Consider the following 17,045-nt stretch of genomic DNA (forward strand, 5'->3'; position numbering starts at 1 on the left):
AGTGTGAATTGATATCTCATTGTGATTTTTATTTGCATTTCCCTGAAGGATAATGATGTTGAGCATCTTTTCATGTACTTATGGGACATTTCTATACCTTCTTTGGAGATATGTCTATTCAGATCCTTTACCCATTGCCTTTATTTTTGAAATATGGTTTTGCTGGATATAGAATTCTGGCTGACATATTTTTTCTCCTGCCACTTTAAATACATCATACCACCACCTTCTGGCCTCCATTGTTGCTGATGAGAAGTCACTGCGATTCACTTATATGTGATGTGGTTCCCTTGTACCTGATGAGTCATTTTTCTCTTGTGGCTTTCAGGATTTTTTCTTTGACTTTTAACAGTTTAAATATGATATGTTTAGGTATAGAGTTCTCTGTGTTTATCCTACAGGGAATTCATTAATGTTATTGTATGTGTAGATTAATGTTTTTCATCAAATTTGGGATAGTTTTAGCCATTAGTTCTGAAACATTTTTTCTGCCCCGTTCTTTCTTCCCCTTCTGGCCAACTTCCAGAGTCCTGAAGAAGTTGGTGGGGTTTTTCATTTGTTTGTTTTTGTTTTTGTTTTTCTGCAATTTTGTCAGTTTTATCATCGCTTTTTGAGGAATGGATTTGTTGAGCTTCTCACTAACCTATTTTGGAAGTCCCACCTCTACAGTAGCTCATTTTAATACCTAATACTTCCATGTCAAGTGGAAGGCAAACAGCTGAAAACAGAAGGCAAGTGGTCCTGAGAAATAGCTGCTTGTTAAAACATTTTAAAGGATACTTGAATTGAATTGCCCATTGAAGAAAACCTATCTTCAAACAAACCAGAGTGGTTAGTAATATTTATTAATACTTGTGTGATTTGGTAATTATTCACCAGCTGAACTAGTGTAATCAGCTTACTAAAAGTTCTATAGCTCTAAGTAGTTAATCATGTTGACTAGAAATAACACTTCACACAACAAAGTTGAATTGACATATTTTCTTCCTCCAGCAGATGGTGACATTTTATAGATTATGGATAAATTGTCCAGAAGGACCAGCAAGCTATGTGACTAAAATAGACTTGTATCTATTTCATTTCTTCTTTATCTACATCTTGAATTCATTTACAAAAAAGCATTCATCAAGAAGCTACATCTATCAAAGTAGTCTAAGAACAATAAAAAATCATGACTAATATATACAGTAAATATTTCAACTTCTTCAGTGCTGAGTTACATAGCGTTTTTAATCAGCTATTTTCTCATTTGGCATCAGGGCACATCAGCCTGCCTATATACAAAAATAGAACAGCAAGGACAGAATGTTCAAGTGGGTAAATTTGTCTTTAAATAATGTCCACCTCTGACTTACCTTTGTTTCTTTCTTCCATGGAGGGCCCTCATTCCTCTCTATCTCCCAAATTAGTTCTTTAGAATCAATTCTCCCTTCCTTTAAACTCAACACATTAATGTTTACTTCCCTAGTTTCTAACCTATAGTATAGAATCTAATTAAAATTCATTCTTAGGTGTATGTAATTAGTTGTCTCAGCTTAATGTGCTAACTATACCGAGGATATTAAATACACTAGTTCAAACCAAACATCAATTGAACATATATTTCAAGTTTTCTTGTGGAGCTCAAGAGTCCATCTAGTAAGGGAAACAAACTCAAACAGTAGGTAAGAGGTATTTTAATGCACGTGTGCACAAGATTCCATGGGAACCCAGAACGTGAATCGTTAATTCTGTTGAAGGAACTTTATATGTGAGTTTCAAACCTCAGTGCCATATCATAGACTGAGATGGGCAAAGGGCATTTCAGGCAGAGGGAACAACTTGAGCTCGGACTTAGAAGCATCAAACTACTCGGCATTTTTGCTAAACCCAGAACAGTCTGGCTCGAATACACAGCATAAAACACAGTGTGCCAACAGAACTGGAATGGTGGATGGGAGAGGAAGAGGAAGGAAATGGGGAAAAGTGAGACTGTAGAGGTAGGTTGGTACCAGACTGTGAAACCCTTAGAAGGCATGCTAAAGAGTAATGACAGCTCTATGAAAAACCTTATGAGGTGTGCTAAGGATTGTGGACTTGATCTTGTGAGCCTCAGAGAGCTGTATTTTAAAAGCAGTGAGGGATGGAAGCAGAGAGACCAATTGAAAGGTGACAAATCGCACAAAGCCTGAGAGGAATAACACAGTGTGGATTGATGAGTGGTGACATCTTGCAGGAAAAAGTGTCAATGATGAAGGCAAGTGTAAGAGACATTAACATGGTAGACTTCTGGGCTGAGGCGAATGGCTGGATGTGGTGCCTGAGAAAAGGGGAGGCATGCACAAAGATGACTGTGAGGTTTCTAATTCCGCCATCTTGGTGTCTAATGATAGCATTATTCAAAACAGGAAATTCATGAAGAATAGCAGATTCGTAGAGGGCTGCAGAGGATTTGGTTGGGGACATAATGAATTTGAGATGCTTGCAGGCATCCGGGTGGTGGTGCTGAGACAGAAGTGGAAATATGAGTCTCATTGGAGTTCAAGAGAGAAACCTGGAAATGGCATTTGAGTGAACACTGTAAACTTGCTGGGAGAGGCCATGGTAATGGAGTCTCAGGTGGTTGAGTGCAATGAGAAGAGGGGTCCAAGGATGGGATTCCCAGTATTTTAGGTTAGGTGGAGACTATGAAGGAGATTAAGAAGGAGGAGCTTGAGAGGTAGCAAGGAATACAGTCGTGTTTGAAGAGGAAAGATGGTAACTAACCCTCTTCTCACAGTGTAACCTCCATATTTGTGGGAGATGGAGTGGTATACAGTGATATCCTAACAATATTTCTAGAATAATCCCTGCCTCACTTTGGCCAGAGTTTGGAAGACTGTCCATGCCAGAAAGTCAACATCTTAAGAATGTGAAGTGAGAGTATTATGAAAGATGCCGTGACCTACACTGTGTACTTAATTAATTTTTCTTTTCTGATGAGAAAAAAATTAACAAACTTAACTAAGTTCCATTAAAATCTATGTTTTCCTCCTCACAAGATAAATTATACATATTACAACAAGGAAGGAAAATGTGCAAAATTGGAAAACTTCCTGTGAGAAGACACTCTTAGCCCAGAAAATACATTTATTTGCTGATTTAAGTTTCTATCAGAACATACAGAGGGACCTGGGAAACGAGTTGTAATTGTTTTTGAACAGGAATCCACCCTTTCTGCCTTTGTCGATGTCAGAGGGTGTGGTGGATGCTGTCCAGATTCTCCTTCAGGAATAAAGAAAATGTTCCCCAGCTGCTGGGAGTGGTGCCCACAGAGAGCCCTCAGCTGCCAGCCTCTTCAGAGATTGCCTTGGCTGAAGAGAGCTGCCTCACCCAAAGTCACAGCCTTCTGTGGATCAGCCTGAAACTAATAACTGAATGACACGGGGCCTGTCCCCTCAACTTGGGACAACTCTCAGTAGCCATTCCATCTTCAAAGGTCACCATGTGGTACACCAAAAGAGTCGTTGGGTTCCTATTGTAAGCCAGCTTCTCCCTCTTTCCAATCCTGCGTCCTTCCATTCCCTTCAATAGACGTTGATGCCTCTGATAAATCTCCTGCATGCTAATCTCTATCTCAGAGTCTGCTTCAACAGAAGACTCAACCTATAACAGGGGTGAACTCATAGATTATAGACATGGGTTGCAGGCAAACCGTAGGCCCACCTTTTCATCCATTTGAGCTTGGTCATTGGAAGAATGCAGGGCTAGAAATATCTGGATTTCTTTATTTTATTTTTAAATTAACCTACAGTAAAACTCACCCTTTGGGGCATACAGTTTTATGAGTTTTGACAAATGCACCAAGTCATGTAACCACAACCACAGGCAAGATACAGAATAGTTATAATTACCACCACGCCCCAAACTCCCTCATTCTGTCACTTTATAATCAGTTCCTCTACTCTGTCCTTAATCCCTGACAACCACTAATCTCTTCTATCAATATACTTATGCATATTCCAGAATGTAATATAAATGGAATCATACAGAATGTAGACTTTTGAGCCTGGTTTCTTTCACACAGAATAATGCATTTGAGATTCATCCATGTTGTGTATTATCAATAGTGTGTTCTTTTTTATTGTTGAGTAGTATTTCATTGTATAGATCACCACAGTTTGTTTCTCCATTCACCAACTGAAGGACATTTAGGTTGTTTCCAATTTTTAGCAACTATTAAAAAACTGCTGTATTCACGTAGAGGATTTGGTTTGAACATCAGTTTTCATTTCTTTTGGGTAAATATGTTGCCATGGAATTGATGGGTCATGTAGTAAGTGTATTTTTAACTTTATAAGAAACTGCCAAACTGTTTTTCCAAAGTGTTTGAACCACTTTTACACTCCTGCCAGCAATGTGTTAGAGTTCTAATTGTGCTACAACCTTGCCAGCTGCTGTTATTGCCAGGTTTTTTCAAGCCATTATAATAGGCGTTCAGTGGTATCTCATTGTGGTTTTAATTTGCATTTTACTATTGATGTTGAGCATCTTTTCTACAGGAAATGCAGTGGAATATCTTCCTTGGTGCAGTGTCTGTTCAAATCTTTTGTGCATTTTCATATTGGGCTTTTTGTTTCCTTATTGTTGAATTTTGAGAGTTCTTTGTATATTCTAGTTATGTCTTTTGTCAGACATGTTATTTATAAATATTTTCTCCCAATATATAGCTTTTAGTTTTACCCTCTTAACAGCATCTTTTGTTGAGCAAAAATTTTTACTTTTCATGAAGTCCAACTTATCAAATTTTAATTTTATAGATGGTGCTTTTGGTGTCATGTCTAAGAATTCTTGTGCCCAGGGTGCAAAGATTTTTTTCTATGTTTTCTTCTAAAAGTTTTACATCTTACATTTAGGTCTATGATTGATTTTGAGTGAATTTTTGTAAAAACTGTGAGGTATGTGTTGAGGTTCATTTATTACATATGGATGCCCAATTGTTCCAGTACCATTTTTTAAAAAGTTTTATTGAAGTATAGTCGAGTTACAATGTTGTGTTAATCTCTTCTGTACAGCAAAGTGACTCAGTTATATATATATATTTCTTTTTCATATTTTTTTCATATTCCTTTCCATTACGGTTTGTCAAAGGATATTGAATATAGTTCCCTGTGCTATACAGTAGGACCTTGTTTTTTATTCATCCTATGTATAATAGTTTGTCTCTGATAATCCCAAACTCCCAATCCTTCTCTCCCCTACCAGCCCTCCCCCTTGGCAACCACAAGTCTATTCTCTATATTTGTGAGTCTGTTTTTGTTTTGTAGATATGTTGTTTTGCATCATTTTAGATTCCACATATAAGTGATATCATATGGTATTTGTCTTTCTCTTTCTGACTTACTTCTCTTAGTATGGTAATCTCTAGGTCCATCCATGTTGCTGCAAATGACATTATTTCATTCTTTTTATGTCTGAGTAATATTCCATTGTATATATATACCACATCTTCTTTATCCATTCATCTGTCGATGGACATTTAGGTTGTTTCCATATCTTGGCTATTGTAAATAGTGCTGCTATGAACATAGGGTTGCACGTATCTTTTCGAATTATAGTTTTGCCTAGGTATATGCCCAGGAGTGGGATTGTAGGATCATATGGTAACTCTATTTTTAGTTTTTTGAGGAACCTCCATACTGTTTTCCATAGTGGATGCACCAATTTACATTCCCACCAACAGTATAGGAGGGTTCCCTTTTCTCCACACCCTCTGCAACATTTATTATTTGTAGGCTTTTTAATGATGGCCATTCTGACTTGTGTGAGGTGGTACCTCATTACAGTTTTGATTTGCATTTCTCCAATAATTAGCGATGTTGAGCATCTTTTCATGTGCCTATTGGCCATCTGTATGTCTTCTTTGGAAAAATGTCTATTTAGGTCTTCTGCCCATCTTTTGATTGGGTTGTTTGGTTTTTTATTATTGAGTTGTATGAGCTGATTGTATATTTTGGAAATTAAGCTCTTGTCGGTTGCATTGTTTCCAAATATTTTCTCCCATTTCGTAGGTTGTCTTTTCATTTTGTTTATGGTTTCCTTTACTGTGCAAAAGCGTGTAAGTTTGATTAGGTCCCATTTGTTTATTTTTGTTTTATTTCTAGTGCCTTGGGAGACTGACCTAAGAAAACATTGGTACGATTTATGTCAGAGAATATTTTACCTATGATCTCTTCTAGGAGTTTTATGGTGTCATATCTTATGTTTAAGTCTTTAAGCCATTTTGAGTTTATTTTTGTGCATGGTGTGAGGGTGTGTTCTAACTTCATTGATTTATATGCAGCTGTCCAACCTTCCCAGCACCACTTGCTGAAGAGACTTTTTCCCATTTTATATTCTTGCCTCCTTTGTCAAAGATTAATTGATTGTATGTGTATGGGTATTTTCCTGGGCTCTTTATTCTGTTCCATTGATCCATATGTTTTTGTGCCAATACTACACTGTTTTGATTACTGTAGCTTTGTAGTATTGTCTGAAGTCTGGGAGGGTTATGCCTCCTGCTTTGTTCTTTTTCCTCAAGATTGCTTTGGCAATTCTGGGTCTTTTATGGTTTCATGTAAATTTTATGATTCTCTGGCTTTGCTAACCAGAAATTCTACCTGGAAATTTTTAAATGTTCTATTAAATAATTCTTGAGAGGAAGGGAAATTAAAAAATGAAATAATAGAATTAATTTTAAAATAATGCTAATAAAAACACTACATATCAGAAATTATTGGATATAATTTTTTAAATGATTGGATGAAACGCCATACCCTTAAACAATATCAATAAATAACAACAAATGAATAATATCCATACTAATAACATGAAAAAATGAAAACATGAAAATGTATGAATTAAATTCCCAACTCGGGGACTTACCTGGCGGTCCAGTGGTTAAGACTCCACACTTCCAGTGCAGAGGGTGCGGGTCCAATCCCTGGTCACAGAACTAAGATCCCACATGCCGTGTGGCCAAAAAAAAAAAAAAAAAAGAATATATATACATATATATATACACACATATATAAATTCCCAACTCAAAACACTAGAAAAAGAGCAACAAAGTAAACAAAGTAAAAGCACAGGGAGGAAAGAATAAAGATAAAAGCAGAAATTAATGAGATTAAAAAATAGAAAAACTATATTTTTACATCTAATTAGTAAATCAAAAGCCTGTTTTTCTTGAATAAATTAGTAAAATAGACAAACCACTATTGTACTAATAGTTCCAGTTTAATGTTAAATATTTGTGGAGATAATGGGTATCCTTACCTTGTTCCTGATCTTAACAGAAATTTCTCTAATGTTCCAAGAAAAAAAAAAGGGTGGCAGACATATACAAAGTTAGAAATGACATGAGGGAAATAATCATTGAAATAGAAGAAATTTGTTTTAATCATGAGGACTTTCATAGACCTCTATGCAAATAAATTTGAAAACAGATGAAATAGATAAGTTTTTAGGAAAATACAGTTGCTAAAATTGACCCCTTTAGAGAGACAAAGCTTAAACATATCAATTTCTTTAAAGTTATAAAAGAACTCTTCCACAAAAAAGCAGTTGGCCCAGATGGTTTCACAGGAGAATTTTGCCAAACATCCATAGACAAGATTGTTCAAATAGAACATAAATTATTCCATAGCATGGAAAATGAAGAACCTTTACTTTATTTTAATGAAGCAAGTATAATCTTGATACCTAAACCTTATAAAGACAGCATAAAAAAATCACAAATTAAATTACTTTTACGAATATTGGTGCAAAAACACTAAATAAAAAATAAGCAAACATGATCCAACATGACATTAGTAAGTAATACTCCATGTCTAACAGGGATTTAATCCTGAAATGAAAGGTTGGTTCAATATTATGAAATGCATTAATATAACATATTAACACATCTGAGAAGAAAAATTATTCGATTATCTCCACTGATGTGAAAAAAGCCTTTGACAGAATTTAACTTTATTTCCTAATTTTAAAAACACTCAAGAAAATAGAAATTTATGGATACTTCCTTTACATACTTCCCAGCATCTTAGGAATTTCTGTTAAGATCAGGAACAAGGTAAGGATACCCATTATCTCCACAACTATTTAACACTAAAGTGAAGGAATTAGCCAATAGAATTAGACAAGAGAAATTAATTAGAGGCATAAGAGTTTGAAAAACAGAAATAAAGCTATTTCTATTTGCAGATGACATGATAGTAAACCTGGAGGCCCCTACAGAGTCAATAATAAAAACTGACTCAAACAATGAAAGAATTCAGTAAGTTAGCAGGATATAAAATTAACATAAAGGAATCAGCTGCTTCATGTACACAATAACCTGTTAGCAAATGTAATCTTAGAGAAAAATCCATTTACAATAGCAACAAAGAAGATAAAATACCTGAGAATAAGTTGAACAAGGAATATGCTAATCTATACAATGAAAACCTTAAAACACTCCTGAATGACACAAAAGTAGTCTTGAGCAAATGGAAAGACATTCCTTTATCTTGGCTAGGACAAGTCAATATCATAAAGACAATTCTCCTCCCTAAGTTATTTTAAAAATTTACCACACTCTCAATAAAAATACCAATAAGTTTTATTCTGGACCTAGACAAGTTGACCCTAAAATTTATATGGAAAAACAAATTTGTGAGAATAGCAAAATGGTCTAAGTTTTTTGAACTGGCCAGGTTCTTTTCTGCTACTCCATTGCCACCTCATTTAATTGGGTTCTTCTCCATCTTCAGATCTCAGCTCGAGTGTCCCTTCTGGGAAGCCTTTACTACACACACACACATACACACACAGTCTAAGGCAGGCATTTTTGTTATACACTCTCACAGAACTGTGTTCCTCTCCTTCATAGCACTTGGATCAATTTGGAGTTATTTACACACTGGGGGATTTATTTGGTTAAAGCTGGTCTCCTCTCCTAGGCTGGAAAGGCCAAGAGAGGAGAGACAGGGGCTGTTTTCATCACCATCTATCTCCTCAGCCCAGCACAACCCCAGGTACATGATTGCATTTGGTAAATATTTTTGAATAAATATCAAGACATGAAAAAAATACAAAGGAAAGTTCCAGCCAATTTTGAGGAAGTTTGGTCTCCAGTCCAGGGTTTTTAAAGGATTAAAGATGTGATTTTAGCACTCCTGTTGAAAATGTTTGAAACCTCATGAAAAAGAGAAAAGGTAGCAGAATAAATGAATCAAAAGGAATCATTTTTTTTCTTTTTCCCACCTCAACCACTGGCCTCATTTTTCCTCGGCCAGGCCTGCAGATTCTGCTTTCCCAGGCTCTCTCCATCCTTTCCTTTCCTACTGCCATCTACTTCAAATCCTCCTCCCCTTCCCTCCCAGTACGTCTTCTTGCCTCCATCTCAATCCACTGGACTCCAGCAAGACTATTTTTGGAAAGTCATTTCTGCTAATATTACTTACTCCCTCAATAAAAATAGTCAGTGGTTTGCTTTCAAAGACCAAATGCAAAAGCGCTTCCTGCAGCAGTCACCTATATGCTTGACACCATGATAAGCTCTGGCATTCAACACCCCTAACCACACAATTCACAAGCTTTAATGATTTGAGTCTTTATCCAAAGGCCCATTGGAAGCCATGACAGGCTCCAAGCCCAGGAGTGACAGGACTGGAATAAATCACTGATTCAAAATCAGAGGAGAGGGGACTTCCCTGGCGGCCCAGTGGTTAAGCCTGCCTTGGTGATGGATTGGATTGAAGAAGGTGGGGCTGAGAAAGAGGGAGGTGCCAAGACCAACTCCTACATTTCTGACTGCATAATAAAATAGATGGTTTTCCAATTCACATATTAAACTTGAGATGACCAAGAGGGATTGTCAAGTAGGCAACTAGATTTCTAGGTCTGGAGCTCCAAGGAGGAATCTGGGCCAGAAATGTCGATCTGGGGTTATTGAAGAAACCAGAGAAGAAAAAGGGCCTAGGGCTGAGCCTGAAGGAATTCTAAACATTCTAACATTGAATGACCAGGCAGAGGAGGGTGAGCTTCTCACAACAACGACAGTAACATAATACTTGAATCTTACTCCATGTCATGCACTGGGGTTCTATTTATATCTAGCTAGCTAGCTATCTGTATTATAAGATTTAATTCTTACAATAACCCTACAGGGTAGGTACTATTAGGGTCACTGTTTTACAGAGCCCGGTCTCCCAAGCACTGTGCTGTGAAGGTGCAGCTATGAAACGGGAGGAGAGCTGAGCAAAGGGCATGTTGCCAAAGTTGAAAGAAGAGAGTTTGTAGGCGGGAGCTGTCAACAGTGTAAATGCTACTGCAAGGTCAAATAGGCGACACATTGAAAATGTCCTCTGGATTCACTAACACAGAAGCTGTTAATAAGCTTAGAAAGAGCTATTTAGGTAGCAATATGGGGTCGGAATCCAGACTGGACTGTGCTGAGAATGAGTAGGAGATGACAGCAGGGAGGGAACAAGTATAGACAACTCCACGGAGAAGCTGGGCTGTGAGGAGCGGGCAGAGAAACTGGTGACAGCAGGACGAGGGTGTGGCGAGGATACGGGCAGGAGGATGAGAGTGCAGGCTGGAATCCAGCCAGGCTCTGCATCCAGCTGTCAACTTGGGCCTGGGGCTGTGGCCTGAAGGCAGGGGTGCATTTTTCACTGTGGTCAGTCCTCCTTTCTGCAATTCCTCTGTGTGGAGGGGGCACCTTCTGATCCCCATAAAGGTGTTGAATGTGTTAGAGCAGCTGTGCTACATGAAGCTGTGAATCAATGGGACTTTAAAAAGAAAAAGAGAGACATTTAACTATGTTGAATTCTCACATTGGTGAGAATAATCTGGTTGAGAGAGTGTGGTTGAATTAACAGGAGGGAGAAGTGTTGATTGATGGGCCTACTCTATTATACCAGAAAGAAGAAAAAAGGGGTGGCAGGTTCACTAACTTAGGTGTGATAGAAGTCACTTTGTAGAAAACAACTTTATGGGTTTGTTAATTGACTGTTGGGGTGACAGACAAGTGACCTTGATGATTCCTAGTGTTTCTCTACTCTTAGGGCTGTACAGTTAATCTGGGGTCTTAGGATCACTGGGTTTCGGTTCACATGGTTGCCCCTGAGATGTCGCCATCACTGACTCTGTGACCCTTCTGCTGCCTCCCAGCTGTGCCTGGGACCCAGGAAGGTTTGGGACAGTGCCTCTGATCATCTCTGTCAAGATGAACCATGCAGCCACTCCTCCTTGAGTACTGCTCTTCCCTGATGTGTGGCCAGGAAGAAGAGCTCAGGTACTCTCTGCTCTGGGGGCATAGACTTTTCTCTCTCCCTTCCCCCACCCCCAGCCTAGGGGAGGGGCCCGTGGAGCGCTGCTCTTTCCTCTGCTTCTCCAAGATATTTTATCTAAGCCCTCACACCTTCTCTGTATCAGCTAGTTTTTGCTGTGTAACAACCCCCTAAAACTTAGTACCTTAAAATCCACAGCTGTTATTTCTCACAACTCTGTGGGTCAGCTTGGTGATTCTCCTGGTTTGGGTCAACTTGAATGGGGCTGGACAGTGTCACATCTTTTCAAAGCATGCTTCTCAGACCAGCAGTACCCAGGAGCTTATTAGAAATGTAGACTCTCTAGCCCCACCCTAGGCCTAATGAATCAGTTTTGGCATTTTGGCAAGATCCCCAGGTGGTTTATGTATAAAGTTTGAGAAGCACTGATCTAAGATAACCTCCCTCACCTGTCGGGTGGTTGGCATGCTGGTTGGTCTGGGGGCCTCAGCTGGGATGGCTTACTCTCTGATCCATGCAGCTACCCAGGCTTCTTCACACGGTGATCTCAGGGTTCCCAAGAGTGGCAAGAGGGCAACCCCCAAAGTGGAAGCATTTTTCAAGCCTCTGCTTGTTTCATGTTTGCTACTGTCCCATTGGCCAATGCAAGTCACAAGGCCATCCTAGAGTCAGTGTGGGAAGGCACTACCAAAGGACATGGAGAGAGGAGGGGAAAACTTTGTGGTTATTTTAGAAACCTATCTACCACACTCTCCAGTACTGGAGTTCAGGCTTTTGGAAAGAAACACCAACGACCTTCTGCATTCTGCCCAGCCACATCCCTCCCTACAGGTGAGCACAGAGTCACTTACTTGCTTAAAAAAGGAGAGAAGGGAAAAGTGAAAACATAAGGAAGGAAAAAGTCATAGATTAATATTGGAAAATAATATCCTTGCAAAGGAGAAGATGGGTACAGAAGTAAGTGGATATATGGATCTGATAGTGGACAAGTGAGATTCTCCAACCATTTCATTTTCTCTATGAAGTAAGAGGTAAGGTCACCTGTTGAGAATGGGGAGGGGGGTGGAGGGCAAAGAGGGATAACAGAGTAGACCTCTCCTCAGAGAAGAGGTTTGAAATAGTCACAATTGAACTTGAGACTGGGAACTGACATGAAAAGCACAGGACTGGGACTTCCCTGGTGGTGCAGTGGTTAAGAATCTGCCTGCAAATGCAGGGGACGTGGGTTTGATCCCTGGTCTAGGAAGATCCCACATGCTGCGGATCCACTAAGGCCATGTGCCACAACTACTGAGCCTGTGCTCTAGAGCCTGAGAGCCACAACTACTGAGCCTGCGTGCCACAACTACTGAAGCCCACATGCCAAGAGCCCGTGCTCCACAACAAAGAGAAGCCACCGCAATGAGAAGCCCTCGCACCGCAACGAAGAGTAGCCCCCCCGTTGCCACAACTAGAGAAAGCCCCCGCTCACCGCAACTAGAGAAAGCCCCCGCGCAGCAATGAAGACCCAATGAGGCCAAAAATAAATAAATAAATAAAATAATTAATTAATTAATTAAAAAAAGAAAGAAAAGCACAGAATTTCAGGGACCATTTAGGTTGATGCTTACGACTTTATCTTGATGCCAATCTGTCCTTTGGGGAAACTTTTTGCAACAGTGTTGGCAGGCACAGAGAAAGCCAAAAGCAGGGTTTGGGGGATGTTGCTAAATGAGTAATAAAAAGACAGAGGGTCAGGGAGCTCAGGTTATTGGTAGGAGCGTTACTAAAAATAAAGGTCTGGAGCATGGGGGAGACCTTCAAGATGGTGGAGGAGTAAGACGTGGAGATCACCTTCCTCCCCACAAATACATCAGCAATACATCTACATGTGGAACAACTCCTACAAAACACCTACTGAACGCTGGCAGAAGACCTCAGACCTCCCAAAAGGCAAGAAACTCCCCCACGTACCTGGGTAGGGTAAAAGAAAAAAGAAAAAACAGAGACAAAGAATAGGGATGGGACCTGCACCAGTGGGAGGGAACTGAGAAGGAGGAAAGGTTTCCACACACTAGGAAGCCCCTTCGCGGGCAGAGACTGCGGGTGGCGGAGGGGGGAGGCTTCGGAGCCATGGAGGAGGGCGCAGCCACAGGGGTGCGGAGGGCAAAGCGGAGAGACTCCCGCACAGAGGCTCGGCGCCCACCAGCACTCACCAGCCCGAGAGGCTTGTCTGCTCACCCGCCGGGATGGGTCGGGGCTGGGAGCTGAGGCTCGGATTTCGGAGGTCAGATCCGAGGGAGAGGACTGGGGTTGGCTGCATGAACACAGCCTGAAGGGGTTAGTGCACCACAGCTAGCCAGGAGGGAGTCCGGGAAAAAGTCGGCAGCTGCCGAAGAGGCAAGAGACTTTTTCTTGCCTCTTTGTTTCCTGGTGCGCGAGGAGAGGGGGTTAAGAGCGCTGCTTAAAGGAGCTCCAGAGACGGGCGCGAGCCTCGGCTATCAGCGCGGACCCCAGAGACGGGCATGGGACGCTAAGGCTGCTGCTGCCGCCACCAAGAAGCCTGTGTGCGAGCACAGGTCACTCTCCACACCTCCACTCCCGGGAGCCTGTGCAGCCCGCCACTGCCAGGCTCCCGTGATCCAGGGACAACTTCCCTGGGAGAACGCACGGCACGCCTCAGGCTGCTGCAACGTCACGCTGGCCTCTGCCGCCCCAAGCTCGCCCCGCATCCGTACCCCTCCCTCCGCCCGGCCTGAGTGAGCCAGAGCCCCCGAATCAGCTGCTCCATTAACCCCGTCCTGTCTGAGCGAAGAACAGACGCCCTCAGGCGGCCTACATGCAGAGGCAGGGCCAAATGCAAAGCTGAACCCCAGGGGCTGTGCGAACAAAGAAGAGAAAGGGAAATTTCTCCCAGCAGCCTCAGGAGCAGTGGATTAAATCTCCACAATCAACGTGATGTACCCTGCATCTGTGGAATACCTGAATAGACAATGAATCATCCCAACATTGAGGCAGTGGAGTTTGGGAGCAACTGTAGACTTGGGGTTTGCTGTATGCAACTGACTAGTTTCTGGCTTTATGTTTATCTCGGTTTAGTATTTAGAGTTTATTATCATTGGTAGATTTGTTTATTGATTTGGTGGATCTCTTCCTTATTTTTTATGTATAGATATATATATATATATTTTTCCTTCTTCTCTTTTTGTGAGGGTGTATGTGTATGCTTCTTTGTGTGATTTTGTCTATATGACATTGGTTTTACCATTTGTCCTAGGATTCTGTCTGTCCGTTTTTTTGGGGGTTTTTTTTAAGTATACTTTTTAGCACTTGTTATCACTGGTGGATTTGTTTTTTGGTTTGGTTGTTCTCTTCTTTCTTTCATTCTTTTTTCTTTTTAATTTTTTTATTTTTAATAATTTTTTAAATTTTTTATTTTAATAACTATTACTTTTTATTTTCTTTCTTTCCTTCTTTCTTTCTTCCTTCTTTCCTTCCTTCCTTTCTTTCTCCCTCCCTTTTCTTCTGAGCCGTGTGGATGACAGGGTCTTGGTGCTCCATCCAGGTGTCAGGCCTGTGCCTCTGAAGTGGGAGAGCAGAATTCAGGACACTGGTCCACCAGAGACCTCCCAGCTCCACATAATATCAAACAGTGAAAGCTTTCCAAGAGATCTCCATCTCAACGCTAAGACCCAGCTCCACTCAACAGCCAGCAAGCTACAGTGCTGGACACCCTATGCCAAACAACTAGCAAGACAGGAACACAAGACAGGAACACAACCCCACCCATTAGCAGAGAGGCTGCCTAAAATCATAATAAGATCACAGACACCCCAAAACACACCACCAGACATGGTCCTGCCCACCAGAAAGACAAGATCCAGACTCACCAACCAGAACACAGGCACTAGTCCCCTCCACCAGGAACCCTACACAACCCACTGAACCAACTTTAGCCACTGGGGACAGACACCAAGAACAATGGGAACTACGAGTCTGCAGCCTGCAAAAAGGAGACCCCAAACACAGTAAGTTAAGCAAAATGAGAAGACAGAGAAACACACAGCAGATGAAGGAGCAAAGTAAAAACCCACCAGACCAAACAAATGAAGAGGAAATAGGCAGTCTACCTGAGAAAGAATTCAGAGTAATGATAGTAAAGATGATCCAAAATCTTGGAAATAGAATGGAGAAAATACAAGAAACGTTTAACAAGGACCTAGAAGAACTAAAGAGCAAACAAACAATGATGAACAGCACAATAAATGAAATTACAAATTCTCTAGAGGGAATCAATAGTAGAATAACTGAGGCAGAAGAACGGATAAGTGACCTGGAAGATAAAATAGTGGAAATAACTACTGCAGAGCAGAATAAAGAAAAAACAATGAAAAGAATTGAGGACACTCACAGAGACCTCTGGGACAACATTAAACAAACCAACATTCAAATTATAGGGGTCCTACAGAAGAAGAGAAAAAGAAAGGGACTGAGAAAATATTTGAAGAGATTATAGTTGAAAACTTCCCTAATATGGGAAAGGAAATAGTTAATAAAGTCCAGGAAGCGCAGAGAGTCCCATACAGGATAAATACAAGGAGAAACATGTGACGACACATACTAATCAAACTATCAAGAATTAAATACAAAGAAAAAATATTAAAAGCAGCAAGGGAAAAACAACAAATAACATACAAGGGAATCCCCATAAAGTTAACAGCTGATCTTTCAGCAGAAACTCTGCAAGCCAGAAGGGTGTGGCAGGACATATTTAAAGTTATCAAAGGGAAAAACCTACAACCAAGATTACTCTACCCAGCAAGGATCTCATTCAGATTCAATGGAGAAATTAAAAAGTTTACAGACAATCAAAGGCTAAGAGAATTCAGCACCACCAAACCAGCTTTACAACAAATGCTAAAGGAACTTCTCTAGGCAGGAAACACAAGAGAAGGAAAGGACCTACAATAACAAACCCAAAACAATTAAGAAAATGGTAATAGGAACATACATATCGATAATTACCTTAAATGTAAATGGATTAAAAGCTCCAACCAAAAGATATAGACTGGCTGAATGGATACAAAAACAAGACCCATATATATGCTGTCTACAAGAGACCCACTTCAGACCTAGGGACACATACAGACTGAAAGTGAGGGGATGGAAAAAGATATTCGATGCAAATGGAAATCAAAAGAAAGCTGGAGTAGCAATTCTCATATCAGACAAAATAGACCTTAACATAAAGACTAGTACAAGAGACAAAGAAGGACAGTACATAATGATCAAGGGATCAATCCATGAAAAAGATATAACAATTGTAAATATTTATGCATCCAACATAGGAGCACCTCGATACATAAGGCAAATACTAACAGCCATAAAAGGGGAAATCAACAGTAACACAATCATAGTAGGGGACTTTAACACCCCACTTTCACCAATGGACAGATCATCCAAAATGAAAATAAATAAGGAAACACAAGCTTTAAATGATACATTAAAGAAGATGGACTTAATTGATATTTATAGGACATTCCATCCAAAAACAACAGAATACACTTTCATCTCAAGTGCTCATGGAACATTCTCCAGGATAGATCATATCTTGGGTCACAAATCAAGCCTTGGTAAATTTAAGAAAATTGAAATCATATCAAGTATCTTTTCCGACCACAACGCTATGAGACTAGATATCGATTACAGGAAAAATTCTGTAAAAAATACAAACACATGGAAGCTAAACAATACACTACTTAATAACCAAGAGATCACTGAAGAAATCAA

This window comes from Balaenoptera borealis, assembly GCF_965194805.1.
Source record: "Balaenoptera borealis genome assembly, chromosome: X".
NCBI classification, from domain to species: Eukaryota; Metazoa; Chordata; class Mammalia; order Artiodactyla; family Balaenopteridae; genus Balaenoptera; species Balaenoptera borealis.